This window comes from Hibiscus syriacus, unplaced genomic scaffold (assembly GCF_006381635.1).
Source record: "Hibiscus syriacus cultivar Baekdansim isolate YM2019G1 unplaced genomic scaffold, ASM638163v2 tig00111356_pilon, whole genome shotgun sequence".
NCBI classification, from domain to species: Eukaryota; Viridiplantae; Streptophyta; class Magnoliopsida; order Malvales; family Malvaceae; genus Hibiscus; species Hibiscus syriacus.
Genome location: NW_024063068.1, coordinates 413001 through 424625, shown reverse-complemented (window position 1 = coordinate 424625; position 11625 = coordinate 413001). Strand labels below are relative to the sequence as shown.

General features: G+C 36.1%; 1 pseudogene; it reads left to right on the top strand.

Annotated features, from left to right (window-relative positions):
• Nucleotides 1-255: 255 nt before the first annotated feature.
• Nucleotides 256-3879, top strand: LOC120159286 (annotated as a pseudogene).
• Nucleotides 3880-11625: the final 7746 nt, after the last annotated feature.

Below are 11625 nucleotides of genomic sequence, written 5' to 3'. Positions count from 1 at the left end.
TTGTTTCCGTCGTTGGGAAGGAAACAACTATCATCTTTTTTTTATTATTCTTCTTTGCTATATTTGTAGTAAAAGTCCCTTCGTTTTTTACTTCTTTTGTCAAAGACTCATCAAACACAGAAAACCCATTTCTTCGTCATTTCCCAGCGTTTGATTTCTTTGATCGTTCTATCTTTCTTTCTTTGCTTGGGTTTGTTTCTTTAAGCTTACAGTTGGGAGGTAAAAAGCTAAAGCAGAAAAAAAGAAACAGAATGATCGGACTGGTATGTTTCTGAGTCAACTAGGAAACCTCGCCCATCTAGACCCCAGTGCCTACTTCCACACATGAGATCACCTCAAAATGGCAATGCTGCCTTTCCTGATACAGGTGCCCTGAGTTAACTCGCTCACGCTTTCTCACCACAACCTGCTCAATCACCGAGGGCGAGGCGAGGCCGTGGACCCTGGTTCACCGCTCGCTGCAACCCAAGCTGGGAAGATGAAAAGTTCGACGAGCTGGAAGCTGTTGATGACACATTAGAAGAAGCAAATGTAACCAACAATCTCGAAGCTTATGATGACATTCCGGTACAAGCAAGCGGCGACAACATACCGCCGCCGGAAGACCTTTTCTGAGATCGATTTGGGGGATGGTTTAAATCAAAACATAAGGAGGTGCAACTATATTAAGCCAACTCCAATCCAACGCCACGCTATTCCCATAGCGGTTGCCGGTCGGGATTTGATGGCTTGCGCTCAAACCGGGTCGGGCAAAACGGCCGCCTTCTTTTCCCATCATTTCTGGGGTTTTAAAGGACTCATTGTTAGTAACTCGCCGTGGTGGTGGTGGAAGTGTGGTGGCGTGCCCTCTTGCCTTATTTTGGCTCCTACCAGGGAGTTGTCTTGTCAGGGAGTCTTGCTTTTTGCTCTTGCTCTTGCTCTCTTGGAGTTGGTGGAATATTATATTATTCTATTATTGTTTTATTTGGGTTGTTAATGGTGATTATTAGATATACGGAGAAGCTAAGAAGTTTGCTTATATGACTCGGTTCAAATCGTTGTGCTTATGGAGGCACTTCTATTTATCACCAGTGACCCTTTCTTGATACCTTGAAAATTACAATTGCAATTTAATGCTATAGTTTGATATGTGTGTGTGCTTGTGTATAATTTGTTTCAGTTGCGCCGCTTAGAAAGAGGTGTTGATCTTAGTTGCTACTCCGGACGGTTGGCGGATATGATTGAGAGGGCAAAAGTTTCACTTCAAATGATAAAACATTTGGTTCTGGATGAGGCTGATCGAATGTTGGATATGGGTTTGAGCCTCAGATTCGCAGGATTGTTGAGCAAATGGACATGCCTCCACCTGGTACAAGGCAGACAATGCTTTTCAGTGCCACATTTCAGATGAGATTCAGGTTCCAATCCAATGCTTCATTTTGCATTATCATTTTGTTAGCTCATATCTAGATGTGAGCGTGGAGATGACCTAGTACATTGAAATCTTGAAAAATATCGAATATATGATACATGATAATCTCGGAATATCCATGTTTGATGCATATCTTGATGTCGGAATGGAGATATGTGAAAATCTTCAGAAATTTGATAATACCTGCATTGACATGTTGATAAATGCATCTATGGCCTGCTTTAGCCTAACTCGTATGTTTTTATGTTCAAGCAAACTGCATTTCAATGTTCTTTTTGGTTTCCTTTAAACTTCATAATTTTATTATGCAGAGATTTGCTTCGGATTTCCTTTCGGACTATGTATTTGTGGCTGTTGGAAGGGTTGGTTCAAGCACTGATTTGATTATCCAAAGAGTGGAACTGGTTCAAGAGATGGACAAAAGAAACCATCTTTTGAATCTTCTCCGTGCTCAAAGGTCCAATGGAACTCCTCATAGTAAGGTACAATTGACATTGTCCAATTTAATTGGTGTTTTATTTTGCAGTGTAGTGTTTCTAGCCGCGGCTACAATTTGCGGGAAACTGAACTACATCAATATGTTATATAAAGTTGCATGTCTTTATCATCGTTGGGGTCCCAATGGATATCCTTATTCAGGCTTAGAGCTATGACATCACTGGATTCTATAACATGTTGATAAAGAGATACTATTTGATGTTTTGCAGCATGCTTTAACTCTAGTTTCGTAGAGACGAAGAGAGGTGCAGATGAGTTGGAACGCTGGTTGTCAAGGAATGGGTTTTCAGCAATTGCAAGCATGGTGGCAAAGTGCAGATGGTCGGTTAGCTTGATACCATATTTTCCACTTTATTAGTCTTGATATTGCCATCTTAAAAAGCTTAAACATATGTTATTCCTGGAGTTAACAGTCATCTCGATTAGAAAAAAGTAATGTTCTTGGTGTTGCTAGAGTCTGTTTTTGAGGCAGAAGAATCAATTATGGGAAAAGTAATTTGAGTCTGTATCTGTTTACTTTGTAAATTTGTAGGAAAGAGAGCAAGCTCTGAGATCCTTTAAAAGTGTTGCTACTCCTACTAGTTGCCACAGATGTTGCTTCACGAGGACTTGATATCCCTCATGTTGCTCACGTTATTAACTTTGACATGCCGAGAAACATACATGATTATGTGCACCGGATAGGTCGAACAGGCCGTGCCGGAAAATGTGGTCTGGCTATGCTTTCTTCAGTGACAGGAACTTGCATATTGCAAAGCCATTGGCCGAAGTAATGAAGGAATCCGGCCAGGAAGTCCCGACTTGGCTAATCCGGCATGCTGAGAATTACTCCACTAGTGTTGGTGGCGGTTGGGTTAGACACCGTGGAGTGATTATGGTGGTTATGACTTACGAAAAGACATTGCATCTTCAAGCACTTACAATGATACATATGGTGTTCCTGCCATTGATGGTCATTATGCTGCTGTTAGTGTCAATGCTCCAACTTTCCTGGCAGCGGTGTTGACGATCATTTGTTTGCCAGTGACATGAACCTAAATGCTGGCTGCTCCTCCATATGGTTACGGATCGGTCGTTGCGAGTGGGTGGGACTAGAGCTGCATCATTCCTCCATGTTCATGGCTTCATTTTATATCTAGTTGTTTGGGTTCCGTGGATATTTTACATTTCAAGATCCGTGTGTTGTGATTTAAATTTGCTGTGTTTTGAGATTTTGGCAGTCACAACCTTTGGGGCTTTGTTTAATGCATTTGGATTGTTTTTTTTTCTTCTGGTTGTAAGGTTTTGTTTTGATTAATCTGAATTGAGTCGCGCCGTTCAACTGGTTTTGGTGACGAGTCTTCTTGCATAGATTTTCTACATACACAAAGACTCAAATTTGAGACCTTATTAATCTGGACTGAGTCGTATCGTCCATTGATTTTGGTGGCTGAGTTTTCTTGCAGTGTTTCTACATACAAATACTAAACTTAAGATCTTACTTAAGCAATATCAAATTGTTTACTATTTTAATGACCCTATTGATAATGTATTTTTATTGTTGCTATGCTAGTTATAGATCATATATTTTTTAGAGACATTTATTCTAAATCAAACCAAATTAAAAAAAATAAAATAATATTTATATCAAAATTATTTTTGAATTTTATAAGATAAATTCATATATATTATGTTGTGTTATTAATTTGTAATGGTTTATTGTTCCAAGCGTGGTCTCGAGGATATAATGTAGAGTCGAGTCTCTTATCTTGATAATGTTATTAAAGAGTTCTTGCATAGGTAGAGGACCATGGGGTCTCATTAAGCACAGAAGTCGTAAAGGCGACCTACGGTTCAGGCGTAGATTAATCGATTTCGATCGATCAGTGGTTGAGGGAGACCAAGATTACTATGAGGCAACTGCACTTATGCCGGAGGGTGAGTTAGAGTGCGTCACTGTTTTGTTCAAGGGTGATGCTATCGACTTGTAAAGATTGTAAAGATAACTCTACATCCGAGGGTGCCTACATGGGATCAACTCATAGAGAAATTTAGAGGCAAGTATGTTGGCGAGGTGCACATAGATCGTTTGAGGATGCAATTCTCTCAGTTGGTTCAGGGAAACCGTTCAGCGTTCCAGTACGAGAGATATTTCCTTGGATTGAGTCGTTACCTCCAAAGCTAGCTAGGAATGAGTCTTTGAGATGCAAGAGGTTCCCTAAGTACTAGGCGACAGACCCGCCTAGAGTGTTTTAGAGTCGTTACGGCACGTTAAGGCCGTGGAAAGGGGTGCAAGCTATTAAGAAAGAGTTTGTTGGGCAAATCCGGTAGCTTGAAGTTGAAAACATTTTGATGTTTCAATATAACAAATTAAGTTACATGAATTTTAAGATTTTACAAATGATTTTATAAGTATATTCGACTTAATTATTCGAATATCAAATAAATTACTCCAAGTCTTTTCAAGATCAAATTCAAACCTTACTAAATGTGTAAAATTGTGTTTTATACTTAATATATTTTTGAAACATTTTGACAAAGTATTTGAACCAAAATCAAGCCTAAAATCAATTTTTCAAAGTGATGCACCGATGCACCAATCCATGCATCGATGCACCGATGCATGCATGCACCATGAAATAAATTGAACATCGAATGCATTTCATGCATCGATGCACATACTAAGTATCGAGCCACTCAGAGTTTTATGAAAACATCGAATGCATTTAATGCATCGATGCACCAGCCATGCATCGATGTACTCTGGCTATTTTGAAACATCGAATGCATTTCATGCATCGATGCACTCTTAGTGCACCGATACACTAAGGGTCCAACGGTCAAAATATTTGAATTTACACTTTATGCACCGATGCACCTTGGGTATGCATCGATGCACTGACGCTCCAACTGATTAATTAATTGTTTTCATACTTAAACATCTATTGACTCCACTAATCATCCCCAACGTTCAGAATCATTTGAAGGAGTATTTAAACAAGCTTAGAAGCCATTGATCAAAAACAAGAAAGACAAGAAACAAGAATCAAGAGAGAAAGCATCAAACCTCAAGTTTGAGCATTTCAAGCCTATTTTTCAATTCAATATTCATTTTGCTTTCAAGAACACTAGTTGTATCAATTGTATTCATTTTTAGTGTTCTTTCTTTGTTCTAGAATTGTGTAAACAATCTACCTTGTGAGGATTTCCTTGTAAGTTTGCAAATTTGTAATCTTCTCTTTGAGAAAGAGTGTTCTCAAGAATTGAGGTATATTCTTGAGAGAGTTGTAAGGTTATCTCTTTGGCCTAAAAAAGAACAAATTAGTGAATTTGTTGGAAAATCCTTACTGTTGTAGCTAAGGTAGTGGACGTAGACTTGGTTGAGAAAGTCGAACCACTCTAAATCGCTGTGCAAATCTTTTCAATTTTCTGCAAAAGCTTCCACAAAATTTTTATTACCAATTCACCCCCCTCTTGGCCAATTCCATCGATCGATTAACTCAACAATTAGTATCAGAACCTCACTCATTTGAAGGTTTAATCGACTCTTGAGTCGATTCGGGAAGAGTTACATCGATTATCAAGTCATTAATGGCCTCTACTTCAAAAATCGACTCCGGTCTCGATTCGATGCCTATCAACAAGCCTCATTTTTTCAATGGAGCTAACTATGCCTATTGGAAGAATAGGATGATGTATTTCATTCAAGAAAGTGACATGGGAGAATGGAATATTGTAGAAGACGGATATATCAAGCCTCTCACTCATCCAAGATTGTGGAGTGAAAGAGAGACAAGAATGCTCCAGCTCAACTCCAAAGCCACCCATATTATATTTTGTGCTCTTGGACCATGAATATGGAAGAGTTTCATCTTGTACAACCGCCAAAGAAATATAGGATAAACTACAAGTCACTCATGAAGGCACCGACGAGGTAAAAGAATCTAAAATTAGTCTAACATATAGCTATAAAAATTTCAGGATGAAACCAAATGAAGATATCAAAGCTATGACATATAGATTCTCAACGATTGTAAATTGTCTCAAATCATATGGAGAGATCATTCAAAACGAAAAGCTTATGAGGAAGTTAGTTTACTCACTTCCAAAATCGTGGCAATCCAAGAAGACGACAATCATCGAGGATAAGAACCTAAAGTCCTTAACTCTTGAAGAGCTAATCGGTTCCTCATCACTCATGAAATGATGCTTGAAGATGAGGTGGACCTCGTAAGATTAAAGAGACACCAAAGGAGAAGGAGAAGAATAAAAACATTGGAGTTGCTTTCAAATCCAAAAAAGATGAGAGTGATTCAGATAAAGATGACGATGAAGAGGAAATGACATTGTTTGCCAAACGGTTCAGAAAAATGAGGCCTTACCGAGGAAGAAAATTCAAACGAAATGAAGGCCTCAAAAATGAACCAAAAGAGAAATACCCTATCATTTGCTATGAATGCAAAAAGCCGGGGCATGTCAAATATGATTGCCCATAATTGAAGAGAAAGGGTCAATCAAAGAATAAGCACAAGGCTTATGTGGCTACATGGAGCGATGAAAAAGGTTTCAATGAAGAGGAACAAGAAGTAGCAAACTTGTTCTTGATGGCATTCAGGGAAGATTCTAAGGTAACCTCTAACTCATTTGAATTAGATGATTTATCTTATGATGAGTTATTAGAGGAATATAATGGGTTGACTTCGGATTATGAGAAATTGTTTTTAAAATATAAAAATGATTCTCAAATTAAAAAATGAAAATAAACTCATATCCAAGACGAACAATGATTTTGAAAGTAAAATCAAAGATTTGCAAATCAAACTAGAAGAGTTTGAAAAGAAAAATTCGGATTTGTAAAATTTACTTTTAAAGGTCAATGATGATCATCAAAAGAAAATTGATGATCTTAAAGCTTCTTTGATAAAGTTAGAACAAAACGTTTTGAAAATGGAGAAAATTCAAAATCCAACTTTGTTAGAAAAAGTTTTAAAAACTACAATCATATAGGTCCCCGAAGAACCTCTAATGGAAAAATCGTTAAAAGTATATGGGTTCCTAAAGGACTTAAAATCCTTGACTCTCGATGAGCTTATTGGCTCTCCTCACACATGAAATGATGCTTAAAGAAGAGGAAGACATAGAGAAAAAATGCGAGCCAAAGAAGGATATGGAGAAGAAGAAGAATGTGAGAGTTGCTCTCAAATCAAAAAGATGAAAGTGATTCGGATGAAGATGACGATGACGAGGAGATGACATTGTTTGTCAAACAGTTCAGAAAATGATGAGGCCAAACCGAGGAAGAAAATTCAAATGAAATGAAGTCTTAAAGAATGAACCAAAAGAAAAGGACCCGATCATTTGCTATGAATGCAAAAAATTAGGGCATGTCAAATATGATTGCCCACAATTGAAGAGAAGGGTCAATCAAAGAATAAGCACAAGGCTCACGTGGCTACATGGAGCGATGAAGAAGGTTCATATGAAGAGGAACAAGAAGTAGCAAACTTGTTCTTGATGGTATTGGGGGAAGATTCTGAGGTAACCTCTAACTCATTTGATTTAGAGATTTGTCTTATGATGAGTTATTAGAGGAATATAATGGGTTGGCTTCGGATTATGAAAATTGTTTTTAAATACAAAAATGATATTTCAAAATTGAAGAATGAAAATAATCTCATATCCAAGACCAACAATGATCTTGAAAGTAAAATCAAAGATTTACAAATCAAACTAGAAGAGTTTGAAAAGAAAAATTCTTATTTACAAAATTTACTTTCAAGAGTCAACGATGATCATCAAAAGGAAATTGATGATCTTAAAACTTCTTTTGATAAAGTTGGATCAAAATGTTTTGAAAAAGGAGAAAAATCAAAGACCAACTTTGTTAGAAAAAGTTTTAGAAACTACAATCATAGAGGTCTCCAAAGAACGTCTAATGGAAAATCGTTAGAAGTATATGGGTTCCTAAAGAACTCATTACTACTAAAGATAAGGATATCCTGCACAAATGGATACCTAAGGGGACCAGGATTTTGTAAACTAATGAATATGGACCCAAAAGAATTTGGGTACCAAAATTAAAAATTTAATCTATGTTTGTAGGAAAAGGAGCATTGCTACAAGGCACGAGAAACAAATTCAAACTCATGGTACCTTGATAGTGGATGCTCAAGACACATGACCGGGGACAAAAGCCGGTTCATAGAGCTTAACGCCAAAACTGGAGGAGAAGTGACTTTTGGTGATAATTCAAAAGGTCACATTGAAGGTCTAGGTACAATAGGCAATATCTCTTCCATACAAATTAAGAATGTTTTATATGTGAATGGATTAAAGCATAATCTCTTGAGTATTAGTCAATTATGTGATAAGGGATTCAATTTCATGTTTGAAACTAATGGTTGTAAAGTTATTGACATTTCATCTAATTAGATTATGCTTGTTGGTCAGAATAGGAACATTTACATGGTGCATTTAGATTTTATTGATATGACTAATTTATGCCTAGTTGCTAAGGATGAGCATGATAGTTGGTTATGACATAGGAGACTAGGACATGCTAGTAAGAGCGTTTTGCAACGGCTAATTCAAGGTGATTTAGTTCGAGGGTTGCCTAAACTAAAAATTGATAATGATAAAATCTGTGATGCTTGTGCTAAAGGAAAACAGAAGTGAGTTTCTTTTAAATCCATTAACGATGTATCAACTAGTAGAGTATTACAATTGATCCACTTAGATCTTTTGGGCCATCTAGAACTACAGCTTGGGTGGAAAACAATATGCATTTGTCTTGGTAGATGACTATTCCAGATATAGTTGGGTTCTATTCTTAAGTACTAAAGATGAAGCATTAGAAAAATTCATCACGTTTTCAAAAGTAATCCAAAAAAAAAAAGGTTACTCTATAACTAGTGTTAGGAGTGATCATGGAACTAAATTTGAAAATCTTGGATTTACTGAGTTTGTAATTCTAATGGTATTAGCCATAATTTTTCAACACCTAGAACCCCTCAACAAAATGGAGTTTTTGAGAGGAAAAATTGAACTTTAGAAGAATGGCTAGAACCATGCTTTGTGAAAACAATTTGCCAAAATATTTTTAGGGAGAAGCCACAAATACCGCTTGTTATGTTGTAAATCGAGTAATGATTAGGCCAATTTTAAAGAAAACTCCATATGAAATTTTCAAAAATAAAAAGCCTAACATTAGCTATTTTCATTCTTTTGGATGTAAATGTTTTGTTTTAAACAACGGTAAAGAAAACATTGGCAAATTTGATGCTAAAAGTGATGAAGGAACTTTTCTGGGTTATTCCTTAAATTCTAAAGCTTATAGAGTATTTAATAAAAGAACTTTAGTTGTAGAAGAGTCTATACATGTTGTTTTCGATGATAATCCCCTTCCGAGGAAGGATTCTTGTGTGAATGATGATGTAGGCATTATAAATATAAATGACATTGGACATGACGTTGGAGAACCATCATCAAAGGAAGAAACAAAAGACGAGGAAACTCAAGATCCTCTCGAGAATCCAACCATTGAAGAAAGAGAAGTATATTTCCCACGGGAATACAACTATGTCAAGGATGGTGAGATTATAGGTGATCCATCCAAAGGGGTAAAAACTTGATCTTCTCTTAGAAATATTTGTAATTATATTGCATTTATCTCATGTATAGAGCCTAAGAATATTAAAGAAGCATTAAATGATGAACATTGGATTATGACTATGCAAGAATAGTTAAATCAATTTGAGAGAAGTAAAGTATGGACATTAGTTGAAAGGCCTAGTAATAAAACTACTGTAGGTACTAGATGGGTATTTAGGAATAAGCTTTATGAAAGTGGTAATATAGTGAGAAACAAGGCTAGACTTGTTGCTCAAGGGTATACTCAAGAAAAGGGCATAGACTATGATGAAACATCGCTCCCGTAGCTAGGATAGAAGCAATTAGACTGTTATTAGCATTTGCATGCTTTCATGAATTTAAATTATATCAAATGGATGTTAAAAGTGCATTTTAAATTGTTTTATAAAGAAGAAGTGTATGTGGAACAACCTCTAGGTTTTGAAGATTCAAAATTTCCAGATCATGTTTTAAATTGACAAAAGTGCTTTACAGTTTAAAACAAGCTCCTAGAGCTTGGTATGAAAGATTGTCAAACTTTTTAATTGAAAAGGTTTTCAAAAGGGAAGGTTGACACTACATTGTTTTTAAAGCATAAAGGTAAAGATTATTAGTAGTTCAAATTTATGTTGATGATATAATATTTGGTTATACTAATGATGTTCTTTGCCAAGAGTTTTCTATGCTAATGCAAAGTGAATTCGAGATGAGCATGATGGGGGAGCTCTCATTTTTCTTGGGACTCCAAATCAAGCAAAGAAAATATGGCATCTTCATCAATCAAGTTAAGTACGTCAAAGACAAGCTCAAGAAGTTGGACTGAAAAATGGGAAATCGCATGACACTCCAATGAGCTCATCAACAAAGTTGACATAGATGAAGGAGGTAAATGTGTGGAAATTAAATTATATAGGTCAATGATTGGTTCTTTGCTTTATCTAACTGGAAGTAGACCGGATATTATGTTTACTGTTTGCTTATGTGCTAGATTTCAATCATGCCCTAAGGAATCACATTTACTAGCTGTTAAGAGAATCTTTAGATACCTTAAGGACACTCCTAATTTAGGACTTTGGTATCCTAGAGACTCTAGTTTTAGCTTGCATGCCTTCTCTGATGCGGATTTATGGAGGATGTAAATTAGATAGGAAAAACACCTCTGGTACTTGCCAATTCCTTGGAAATATGTTGATTTCTTGGTTTTCAAAGAAACAAAATTGTGTTGCATTATCTACCACTGAAGCGGAATATATTTCAGCCGGTAGTTGTTGTGCACAAGTTTATGGATGAAACAACAACTTATTGATTATGGAATTAAAGTAGGTACTATTCCTATCAAGTGTGACAATATTAGTGCTATTTGTCTCACTAAAAATCCCATCCAACACTCTAGAACTAAGCATATTGAAATAAGACATCACTTCATTAGAGACCATCGCTAAGAAAGATGTAGTTCTAGAATTTGTTGATACTTTGCATCAATTAGCGGATATCTTTACAAAACCTTTAGACAAAGAAAGATTTTGGACACTTAGGAGAGAATTAGGTTTAACAGACCTATCTTCACTTATTGTTTAAAATAATTTAACATTTTTAAGAATAAATGAAAAATGCTTATAATAGTAATTTTTTATTGCATTCATTGCTATTAGTTAGGGGGAATTTATGTTCTTTGGTGAAAATTAATTTATGTTCAAATGTTGTTTAAGGATTAATTTGATTGATTGAACATGATTAATTTTCAATATATGGTTGCCAATACCACTAGAGCTAATTAATTTAGCATTTTTGAGTGTTTAATGGATTTTTGTGCTTCATGCATCGATACACTTAACAGTGCATCGATGCATCCCTTTGAATGTGCATCGATACACCATGAAGGTACATCGATGCACGCCTTGAATGTACATCGATGCACAAGGCCATGCATCGATGCATCCATCGGATTTTGGTTAAAAACCCTGATTCTCTCTTTGTTTCAAAACCCTTAAAAACACTTCCTTACCGCCCCTCTCTCTCTCTAAATATCCATTTGCTCAAAATCAACGAAAATTTTTCGGAATCTTCGAGCTTTTCATCTCTATATCCTGCTACTATCATTAAATCGT